Source organism: Fringilla coelebs, assembly GCF_963513975.1.
Source record: "Fringilla coelebs genome assembly, chromosome: 1".
NCBI lineage: Eukaryota > Metazoa > Chordata > Aves > Passeriformes > Fringillidae > Fringilla > Fringilla coelebs.
In genome coordinates, this window is record NC_140028.1 from 33,439,303 (window position 1) to 33,452,049 (window position 12,747).

The 12,747-nt window shown below is 38.2% G+C and overlaps 1 protein-coding gene across 1 annotated transcript in view; it reads right to left on the minus strand.

The window, feature by feature from the left end:
• Window positions 1-12,747, minus strand: part of KCNB2 (potassium voltage-gated channel subfamily B member 2) — a gene marked incomplete at both ends in the record, with an annotated part of 164,760 nt that overhangs the window by 88,540 nt on the left and 63,473 nt on the right. The gene's annotated exons all lie outside the window — the stretch shown is intronic.

The window sequence follows — 12,747 nt, forward strand, 5'->3', positions numbered from 1 at the left end:
CAGGGCCATCAAAGGGAGATTCTGATTGCTCTGTGCCTAACAAAGGAAGAGCAAAGGAAGAAATAGTCCCCACTTGGCTCCTTCATCATCCCAGTGCTGGTCCCCAGGAACATGTGCCACTCACCCTGCCAGGCCCTGGGAAAGCCAAAGGTGTTTGGGGCTTTCAGAAAAAAGGTGATGCAGGGTGGGCCAAAACTCCCCTCATACACCTGTCACTGCCTAAGCCAAATGGGGCAGTTTCCTAAACCTTATCTTTCTCCTGGATTCTTCATTCTGATCTCTTTAATTTAACTGGGGGTGAATGATCTGTGATTTGATTCTGACCTTCACAGACAGTCCTGAATAAGGTATTTATCTCAGATATAATCAAATATGGCCACCAACAGGACTCTCTGGTTCCCTAACGACTTTCTTTCTCTTTTATTGTTTTGGTTTTGTTTCCATTCATCATGCAAATAGTTTATTTGTGTTATTTCTTTGAAAAAAGGATATTTTTTCTTTTATTCATCTCCAGACAAGAGCTATCACATACTAAATAAATATTGAGCATTAAGGTGTTAGAATGAGAAAAATCTCTTGTAGGCTTCAGTATGAGATTTGTTCAACCTACAGAATTCTTAATGTACTTGGAGATTGACTTTTACCTCTGTTTTTAGCCTTCCTATTTAATTTGACTACTTACATGAAACAAAAATGAAACTTATAATGATCTCCAATTGAATATTTGAACCTTGCCATCATGCCAACATAGCTGTCTAAAATAAAGCTGAAGCAATAGGGAGAAATAGGAAAATAAACACACACTTGAAGATGATTATACCTAGAGAAAGGATATGAAAAAAAGCAGCAGCATTTTTCAGGAAGTTATGCACTAAGAAGAGCTATTACAGACAAAATGAATTGTTACTGCTTGGAATGAAACGAGAATATTCCTGGGTTTGACATGTACCAGCATTTTCTACCAGGACTGTTTTTACCAGTATCTTTAAAATACAAATAATTCTTGTTTCTCATCTGAGAAATATTTTGTTTCGCTCTCCTTTGTGGTTCCAAGTCAATAAAGAAATATGAAAATGCATTAAATTAACTCATCATATATGATATTTTCCATCAGTAAAAGAGACACCAGCAATACCCACACCAAATTCCAGTCATTAATCATATTGCTTTTAGTCCTTTTTTCTTTGCATTTATATATTGTCTTAGATTTCGCAGAATTTTACAACAGATATATGCTTTTCATCTACCTGCTAATTTCACACTGAGAGATTCACTACAGTGACTATAGCAGCAGTTGTGTTTAATTAGAGCATTCTTGTCAGCCGGGGAAGGTAGGACAGAAATTATTGGGTAAAGTTTCCCTACAGAATGTCCCTGGTGGAGATAAGTGCAAATAACAATGAGAACCTCAATTCCCTGCTCTAATCCCCTCTTCCTAGGGTTGTTTACCACTGAGAAGGAACTCAGTGGTAAAACAAACTGCTGGTTTTCTGGGAAAACACCAGGAATGCATCAATCTGAGGATGTGCCAAAGGAAGCAGAGGATTTGTACTTTTTCTGCCAGCATCTGTGGGCTGGTGATGCGGTCAGCAGGCTCTTGGGACGAGTGGCTGTGCCACAGTGTCATCTGGGGTGCAGGAAACTGTGCATTCCTGAAGGTGAGAAACCTGTGAGCTCTGGGAGCGACAAATCAAATCTAGCACATGACTCTCTGCATTAAGCTTTTTGTTGGTGCCTTGTATTGCATTCCAAAACTATATATTAACACTGGTTAGATTATTACTGGATCACACCTGGCACCATATTGGAAATCCTTAAAGCTTTTACTATTCACAACTTTATGAAATCAAAACTACTTAAACATACACACAGGTAGCCATGTGTATGTATGGAGGTTTCTACAGAAAAGTGATATCTTAGCATCCTGTTTGTAGAAATAAAAGGGTACATGTGAGTATGCATGCACCAGAGCACATTTATGTGTTTGTATATAACACAGTATACTCAAATACATAAATTATGTGTTCACAAACAGAAATGAAGGACGTAAATATTTCAAAAAGTTAGGATTTGCACTACACTTTGTCTTTCACTGATGATTTTTTTTGGGGGTTTTTTTGGTTTTTTTTGTAATGAGCAGTGAAGAATGGTCATGGCACTGGCTGAAAAAAAGCACACCTACTTTAAAGCTATCTTAATCTATTTTAATGATGCTTTGGAGAGGTGGGGCTATGAGGGGAAGACCAACATGAAGAGAATGGTTAGAATATGAATAACAGGGAAGGCTCATCAGAGGATAAATGAAAACTAAAAACCTCTCCCTTTCTCAGAAGATGTAGTATCTCTCTCTGTAAGGTGTGAGGCTCACTGAACCTGTGGTATTGAGAGAGACAGATATCTCCCTGAAAAGGGAAAGAAAAGAGAGTATGATGGAAAAGGCTTTGATAAAAAAAACCCCAAAAAACCCTCTGTCCTCCAAAATATCAGAACCCCAAACAATTTCATGTTTCAACAAATATAATATGTGTCCTATTTGTCTAAGTTTATTTGAGTTTTCATAAGACATTTCATCCTTAGATTTTTCTAGTCAGATTCCTGTAAGTTCAGTCACCATGCATTACAAGACAGAACTTAGTTTAGATTCAGATAGACACACCTTAGTAAATTCTTCAAATAAGGGTGAAGAAAGCACCTTTACTTATGGCAGAAGCAAGACTTAGTTATGGACTACTTCTAATATCAGATAGCAAAAAAATTAATGAATGAACACAGGCTACATTTTTTTTCCAAATCTGTAATTTCAGGGCTCTGTTTTGTCGTTGAACACAACACATGATTAATCTCAGTGCAGGATTTACAAAATCCGCTTTTAGCTATAGGATATACTCAAAAAAGAGGAAGTAAAATGTGGCTTGTGCTAAACTTAGCAGCTTTGGCAATTAATGCACCTTTATTCATTGATTCAGTCAATTGAAATAGTTTGCTAGATAAGTATATGAATTGTTCTGCAGTTTTGAATACTACTACATGTCCAGCCAAATGGGCTTTGGATAAAGAAGCCAGGGTGATTTATTTGTAATCCCTTTAGTTGCTTTTTTATTTGTTCTTTCAGATTGCAGAGACAAAAGAATATCATACTTACCCAGACCCTTGGATTATTTCCATGCAGAAGATTTGACCTTAATGCTCTGTGTGTGTAATAAAATCAGATGGGTTCAAATGATCCTGGTACAGTGACACATTCTTGATACTGTCTACTTATTTTAAGTATGCAGTTCTGGTAAGTTATGCCCACTTTTCCTCTCACAGCACATGATGGGGCTCAGATTAACTTTTAATAAAGGACTTTTTTTATGGCAAGTCTTGCTATATTTTTATTTCAGCATCTGCCTCCAGATGTATTTCAATAAAAACAAAGTGTGCAAGGGAACTTTGAATCCCACACTGTCTGTTCTTCACCAAGGAGGAGCCCAAATTTTAATATCCATTGGGAACAGTTTCCTGCCCAATGCAATCCCCTACCTTTTGTCTGCTCATACCCCAGCCCCACCGGCCTCATCTTTCTCATGCCATCATGACCTTTTAGAGCCCTGATCAGAAGAGGAGATTTTTGATGAGACCACATGAGGAAATAAACAGTCCCAATTGCTACAGCAGTCCTCTCATAGCTTTGGGGTGTGTTTGAGGGATAAACTGAGTACCCGGGGCTTTAAAATTAATTTTGTGCAGAATTGAGTATGAGCTTTTAAAAGAGGAGAGGGAATAGAAACCCAGTTAGTCCAACAAATAAAACCAGAAATAATGTTGAAGGAATGTAGTTTTATTCTGTATAATGCAAAGAATGAGGATGGGAATGAAAATATTTTATGAACATTTCTATGCACTGAATGGAACACATAACATGATAATTAACTTTAAAACCTGCTTTTAGCTGAAGTAAGCAAAGACCCTCAAGCTGGAAGCAACCTCAGACCTAAGAAAGACAAGCATCATCTCCCCATGTCTACTGCAGTGTCATGTACTAAAAAAGCTATTCTACATTTAAGGTTACACTTTAAGAGTGGCTTTCACACTATTTTACAAAGCATTTCAACATCTCTGCTCATATTTCACACTGAGTATGTGGGACTAGAGAATTAAATGGTTTGCTGGAAGTCACTTGAGGTGGGCAGTGGTCCAGATCGTGTGCAAGTGCTTTATTGCGTCTCCCCTGGTTGTGAAATTATGGTAATATTGACTATCATTGCCTTCTGCTGTCCTATAATTTAATGTGCAAAGAAATACTAAAAATACATGAAATGGTTAGGATCACCTGTCCACAAGGCTGAGTAGTGAGTACTCCTGTGTAAGAATGAAGTGAATGGCTTGCAGTACACACAGAGTGATCTGGCAGATTAATAGTTCTCAAACTTACCTCTGATGCCAAAATACTCAAAAGGAGGCCAAATGCAAAAGCTGCTGAAGGGGACTACTAGTATCAGACTCAAGATGAAGACAGTCATCATGTTCTCAAACAGTGGAATAAAATCATGTGACAGAAAAATCAGAAATAATGGCTAACTTTGCATCAAGTCCTCCAGTCTCAATGTATCTGTTCAATTCTGCCCTATCTTTGCAGAAATATATGGACTAGAGGTCTGTTATTCAATCTTGAATGCCTAATCCTTTTGTTTTCCCCTTCCCAATTACAAGGAGCTTGCAAGAGTAGTAATGATCTAGACCTGTGAAATATTGGACTTCAAATTCCACTGCTGAAAAAATCTAAGTCATCTCTGAACATTTTTATTATTGCTCTTATTAATTTACTTGTATTGGGGCATGTGCTTTTTTTGAATGGTGTAATTATACATAGAAATCCTTCCATAACACAGTTCTCTTCTTACTACTTCTTGTGCTAACATCTATATATGTTATTAAAGTGTTAATAATTAGGGATGTGGATCCCCAACTAGGCATATTAAGGCCATAAGTTTTCTTTTTAGATTCCATGCTTCTGATTAGGATTCATTTCATACCAGATAAAAAACTTTTTCCAAAGTTATCTGCCAAAAAGCTCCAGGCATGTCTGACAGTTGTTCATTTCTCATGAAGTTCACTAGCAAACACACTCTTTTAAATAGTTCAGAAGTGACCTCTTCCTCTGTTGAAGGGGTTTGGTTATTTGTTCAGGGTTTTTTTACTATTACCTTATGTTACTGGACAAGGACATAGAGATCCACACTAGTCTCAGTAATGTCCCTCAGAAATTGTTCCAGTGTGTTTCAAAGACCTCCAAGAAAATTAGATGCGGCTCACTTTTATACAAGTACATCCCCTGAGGAATCATCACCCTGCTATCTTCTGATCAAGAGCACCACAGACTCACAGAATGGTTTGCTTTGGAAGGGACCTTAATGATCATCTAGCTCCAATCCCCCCTACCACAGGCTGGGGACACCTTCCACCAGACCAAGTTGCTGAAAGCACCATCCAGTCTGGCTTTGAACACTTCCAGGGGTAGAGCATCCAAAACACCTTTAGGCCACCTGTTCCAGTGCCCTGCCACCCCTGTAGTAAGGAAACATAGTGATCTGGTCAATTGCATGGAGACAGAATAAAATTGGGATACAGTAACTCGCTCAGGCTCTTTCTGGGATAAATTTCTCTAGCTGAGACTTTTCCGTAGCAATACCAGTAATTTTACAGCTTTTTTGGGTCTGGTGAAAATACTGCTAAAATCATCAAAGAGGTTCATTTTTCATGGAAGTTGTATGGAAATGTGCTACACATGGTGGGAAGGTGATGGCCATGTGGTTCCCCTAACTACCTTTAGTTGAGCTGTGCTGGGTTGCTGCAGGTGGAGCAGAAAGGGCTGGTGGGGCCACTGGCAGGACACTCTGGCCATCAAAGCCAGCCAGCACCACCACTCTCCCTTCCAGGGCTTGGTCCTGCATTGCTGCAGGGAGACCAGAAACAAGCATACACTTTTGTGTCTGGGTATTTAGTACCCTCTAGGCAATACTTGTAATATTCTGCTCTAAGAGCTAGTGTTTACACACATCTAAGCTAGATAACTGAATAAAGTATTTAGGCCATCTAATTTAACAAGTTGCTAAATATCACCCAAACCCAAGCCCAGGAAAAGGCGGCAGCTACTTCTGAATGGAGCAGAGAAAATTGATATCTAAAGAGAGGTCAGAGTCTCACGTAAGGAAAAAATAAGATGGTTCCTGGGTATCATAAAATTGCTTACCAAAACAAATCAGAGCACTACTAGGAGCTTTAGCAATCTATCCCAAAACATTGAATAATCAATAAGTTCATTTATTAAATCTTCAGATTGGTGTCTCATTTAAAAAATGTGATCTGTGAAAAGGACAGAGACCTATAACTTCTGTTCTACTCAAGGCTACTTTCAGGGCCCATGGATACGACCATCTGGAGAAATGCAGCAACCAAGTATATACCAGTAATATTATTTATAACGTTCTTCTTTCAACTATTCAAAGAAACAAGGTCACCCAAGATATTTCAGTATGTTAGCATTCAAACATCCTAAATCAAGTTAACCTGTTCTATAACTTCTTTGTCTTCTCAGGATTGTACCAGAGAACAAAATGGTCCCCTGTACCTTATGAAATATTTTATAATTCAACAGTAACCATCCTTCTTAAAAATTCTCCTAAAACATCTACATCAAATTCAAGAGGTGAAATTGTCCTAGAACAGAACTTCAGGCTATAAAAATAAATCTACGATATAATTATTTTGGGGAACAACTGGCAATTAGAAAAGACTGAATTCAAGGACAGTCAGGCACTTTGTGTCTTTGCTAAAAGTCAGAGGTATGATTTACTTTTTCTGTTTGATTAGGTCATCAGAAAAATAGCATAATTAGGAATAGTAATGAAAATTTTGATGTTCAGTGGATAACTTTCAGCCAACTTTCTCTCACAAAGAGGAAACATATGTGCCTTTCAGCAACCCATAACATAAAATATATTTCAGCACCATATGCTATCTTTCCTCTTTGGATCCTATCATAGAATCTGTAACCTCTAAAAATGTTTTGGTTTTTTTTTTTCACCAATTGCATCTTTACATCAGCCATAGTTACATTTTTTAAATCATGAATTTGAATTTTGGCCATAATTTTTTTGTCAGACGTGACAGGGTCATAAAATCAATTCAAATGAGCTGTGCAAAATGAACAGATGAAATGGTGTGTTAGGTTTGTTTTCACCACCACGATCATTAAGTACAAGGCTGGCTCATTATGGGAAGACAATGTTTAATCATCCTCCAAATTCTGCAGATGGATTTACGTCTGTACATATCCCCTTCTGTGATGCTCAATAGCCAGGCACAGTCTGTTCCCATCGTCTGCAAACAGAACCCTGTTCAGAAGGCTGCTCTGGTTTAGCAAAGCATTCCAACAGTCTGAGTGGGTCTTGTTGGTTTCAGAGGAGTTTAAGCCCATCCTTAAAGCTAGCAAACCTACACTAAGACCATGGAGATTGGCCTTGTGTAGGTGCATTGCTGCTTTTGAGAGCTGGAGTACGCCACGAGCTTTGAGGACTAACACCGAGATGGAACAATCTGGCAACTGCGCCTTGATTAGCCAGTGCTGCTACTGCAAATGAAAGAGTGGGAAGAACAAAAAAACCCTAAGAATCCCCAGAGATCTAAAAGCAAGAACAAACGTTGAATAATGATTTTCTTTACAAGATTAGAAGACATTCCAAGAAGAATTAAAAATATATATCAGCCTATGCTTACCATTTCCTTGTCACATTCCTGGCAATAACTTGAGGTTAAGTTATGCTTAAGGGAATCTTATTTTGGTCTAATTTCTCAGTGTAATTATTTCCCTCCCAAAGGGATGACACATGGGGGAGGCACTGCAGTGCTTTGAGGTTCTTTTCCTCAAACAAGACAAACGAGTAATGACACCCAGGATTTTGCCAGTGGGACTTTGCTCCAGCCTTGCCCTTCAGCTTCTTGGCTGGAGAAATCTTGAAAACCATAACCTGGCTTCTCAAAAAGAGAAGTCTCAGTGATGCTAAACCTATCACTGAAGCTACGTTTCTAAGTTTCTGCTTAAGAGTATCAGATTTTAACGATGACTTTAGAAAACACACAAGACTCCTTGGACAAAAATTGTTGGCTAGTATAATTCTTCCATTGCTATTGGTGGTATACAGAGCATGGGTTTAATTTTCTGTATTTGATTATTTTATTTGTTTTAAAAAGATACATTTCTTTAAATAATTCAGGAAGGGTATCACAATTAAGAAGCTTATTCTCACTCTGTCATTGCATGCTCGACATTGTTGAAATCTCTTGCCCAGCTATAAGGAAGGGCACAGCACTTGCTTGGTGTCCTGGCAAAAAGATATCTGATATGTGGCTACCACTGCCTAGAAAGAAGTAGCCAGAAAACCCAAGCTGCTGAATGGATAGAAAGCATATGACAAAAAGGCAAGGGGCTCAGGCTTTGTTTCAGTCCTGAGAGGGAGTCTTCAGGACAGTGGGTCTCTCAGGACAGTGAGGTCTAGGCAGTGGTCATATGATGTTTGGGCCATGCATCACTCAACTGATAACTGAAATGCTTTATAGTGGCAAAGCTATTTATTGAGAGTCAAAGCTTTCTTATCAAAACATCAAGACAGACCACTGTGTACATTCAGAAAGAAGAGATGATTTAAGGAGTGGTAATAACAGTGCATGATGACAGGAAAAAATAATCAAATTTGGAAATACAGTGGCTAAAAGCAGATGTTCTCCTGAGAACTCACACATACCCGATCCACTGAAGGATGGATCTGACTCGCTGTGAAGAGCAATTTGAACTGTGGCTCAGCTGAAGTACTGTAAGGCCCTTTTACTGAGTATTAAGCAAGAAATAAAAAACTGATTCATCTTCTTACCTAGAAACTAAGGTTGTTACAGAAACTGGGCCATTGTTGTAGCTCACTGGAAACCAGAGGTACAGGACAAGCTGGCCCTGGTGGCAGTAAGCAGAACAAATATTGGCAGGTATGGGTAAAAGATTAAAACTTTTTCCTAAATGAAAAGTACAGAAAAACCATTTAACAGAGGACATCAGATCAATTATATGCTTCTATTTGTATTGTCTGAGGATGGCAGAGATGGAACATCCAAATGTAAGCAAGGAAATCCTACACAAATGACAGTAAGATGATCCATTTGACCCTGAAACTGGTACTGTTAAGGAGACTTCTTACTCTCTAATCTTGCATAAACTTAGTGACAGAGCTATGGTGCAAAGCAGCTTTCTTCTCAAATTAGTATTATAATGTAACCAAGTTGTTCATCTTCATTTTCTCTGATTTTTTTTTTTTAATATAGTGTACCATGTATTAAAAATAGAAACTTTACTAAGATTATTTTTGAACACTTGAACATAAAGTAACATGCTTTGGTGGCTTTTTCTACAAGGAAAACTTTAAAATAAATTATTCAAAATTTCTCCAATTTCTAACAGTTTGGTATCTCATATGTTTCCCTATATTCTTTGGAAAGGTACATTTTATGTCAGGTTATTTATTAATATGTTTAATTATTGTTAATAATGTTTTATTATTATTATTTAGTTAATAATGTTGTTATTATTTAATATTACATTTAAATAATTCAAATTATTTATATTCAAATTATTATTGAATGTTATCATTATTACATTTAAATCAGGTTATAAAGATTAGCAGGGCCTGCACCTCTGCTTATTCTGCATTTAAGAGACTTATAGATTCATACTCTTGCTCTAAACATGAATCAGCCAATACATAAATAATGATGCATTATTATTTTATTATCATTAATAAATAATAGAAACAACAAGAAATTTTGCCTGAGTCAGAACTCCATCATTTGAATCCAAGATTGGAGTTTAGAGAACCAGTAATGATAGGATGGTGTGGGCCAGAATACGAGAGGTACACATTTCATCTTGATAAAGCCCTTTTTTCCCAGGAGGGTGTTGCAGTAGGAGAAGTGACTTGATGCAGGAAAGCCATAGGCTCCTGTGAATATATACTTGTGCTGAAGGTGCATTCTTGTGGACGTGCAGAAAAAGTATGACTGCGAGTTATATGGAAATAAACCCATTCTTCCACTCCATCTCCCTTTCTTCCCAGGAAAGAGACAGCCTTTTAAATAGACTTGAAAGCAGGTTTTTTTCATGCTGAGAACAAATTAACAACAGTCAGACACTAGTTAATAATGTGGGCATCTGAGAGAGAGGTCTTTTTATTCAGCTACAAATAAAAGGAGAGGACAGGCAAATTCTATCTATTTGCCAGTAAATAGCGAGAAAAGTATTGGCCACACCACAAACTGGGAGCTGGAAAGAAGATTAATGTGATGTTTTCCAGCAAGATGGCTCATTTCCCCAAGCTCTAGAAAAGCTCCATTTAGAGTAGCAATGATTTCTTTCAATTTCTAGCAATGGTAAGAGAAGGCTTCACAGCCAAGAATCCATTTCTTCCATCCTAGGGTGTGCTGAAGGAGCGCGCGTTGCTTCCCGACATAGCAATCAGGGATTTGTTTTGCAAATCAAGCACCAGGTTATCACACAGGGACAATACCAGAGTTATTTCTGAACAACCACCACGTTCAGTCATGGGATTTGGAGGCGTACCTACTATTGTATCAAGGCAAGAGAGCGCTGCCAGCCCTATGACTACTCCAGCTGGCAGCAACACTTCAGGGGCGGCACAGGCAGAACTTGCTGTACTTCGTGCACTGAGGTGCTGCTGGGTTTTGCCTACAAACCCAAAGTGTCAGGTGCTGCTAAAGGGCTCAGAGGGTGAAGGTCAGATGAATCTGCTCAAGTGTGTGCTGCCAAGGCCAAGTACCAGGTTATGTTAGGGGAAATGATTCAGCGACACTAGGTATGAAAGCCAAATGCAGATCAATCCCAAAATGTTGAAAACCCACACAGAATCTCTTAATCAGGCATTTTATAAGGTTAAATTTCAGTGAACTGTCAAACTTTAAAAAGCAGCTGCATAGCCTGGTTCTAACAGAAATCAAGAGATCACAACTGCACTGCTGTCTGGTTTCTACAAGCCAATGATGGGTTTATTTCACAGGGATAAACAACAACTCTCTTCAGACAGCTTGTTCATTGCCTTCTTGGAGGAAATGGCAGATCAAGTTGAAAACTGTTCTAAACATAACAGTGCAGAAAAAGGCAAAGAGGTGAGGAAAGAAAGAACACTGTTTGCTTCCTCTTACATTTCTTTTCTGGGGCTATTACCAGTGTTAAATCTGCAGTGGCATCCAATGGTGTATCTCAGAAGAAATCCTCCTGTACGTTGTGGCTCTGGAACTGTCATGACAACCTGTCACCAAAACGCTGAGGGATCTGAAAGACAAGGTTTCCTTTCAACCAGCCTTCAAAGTTCAGCCTTCCTACGCTGTTCTGTATTGTCACCAGAGACACTGGGATCTGAATCCCTGCACTCACACAATTTGAAACAGGTATTGATAATTAATTTCTGCCAAGGGTTCCAAACACTATCACACTTATATTTAGCCTCTTCATTATAATGTTTTGATAGACCATATGATGTTCAGGCAGCTAGAATAGCCATGATTCCTCCAAGCTGGATAAATGGCCCTCATTTGCCCTGATGAACAATGCAGGAGGGCAGCTTCCTCCGCGTACCTTTTTCTGCAGCATGTGTGACTGATGCTGTCAGGCAGGGAATGTTCCGCATGCACTTCACGTAAAATTAAAGGGCTTTTACAGAGGATTTCAGCTAGCCTCCCACACTAAGCTGAAAATTCTGAAACAAGCTCAACTTCTACAAATCAAGAGGAATCCAGATAGGAAAGCTCCCTAAACAAACACAATCCGAATCCGAAATGGGTTGAGGAGGGCTTTTTTCTTTTTTAATGATAAACAACTTCTATGGTATTTGCAAATTGACTGTCACAATAACAGATTGGGTTCTTCTGCAAGAAGCTAACTAGCTAGATGTAATAGAAGTAGACTGATTATTTGTGCATATTGCATTTTGCAATTCTTTATGTTGATGAGTTTTTAGCCTGGTACTTAGAGAGATTTGTCAATCTCTCTTGGAAAAACAATAGATGCTATATGTAATATCACATTATGCTAACAATCAACACTGACTACTTTTCAAGACCAATTTTCTTCTCTAAAACATGAACTGAATTTTATAAATGTGGCCATTTTCCTCTTAAAAATGCATATTTCCTACTGTTTTACAAGAGTATATATTCTAAGTCTTCCAATGCATAATGACAGAATTATTCAACCACGGTCCTGTAATGACTTAACATTATTTAATTATTTCCTGTTGGACTATTTCCTGGACTTGTCTGTAGCATTGAAAAAAAAATTCTTCAATTCAGGATGTCTCTTTCATTTGTTTTGATATGACTGATTTAAAAATTGCTAAATACGGGGGATTAAACAGAATATGGGAAGATACACAGAAACAGATTTCAATCTTTTTAGTCACTGAAGTGAGCCCACAGACAATAAAGTAACTAATGCAGACAAAGCAGAGGTTAGAGCAAGATCTGGACTGCTGTTTTTATAGAGCACTCTGTCTCTATTGGAGCTTCTTTAAATTTCACTTTCCAGCCTATCTATGAGGGGGTTTTGGCCTACTGAGGCTGAAAGTTAGTAAATTAAAATTGATAGAGAAATTAATTCGCCACATTTGAAGCTTATTTGCAATAAAGCTCCAACTACTGAAACCTCATCTA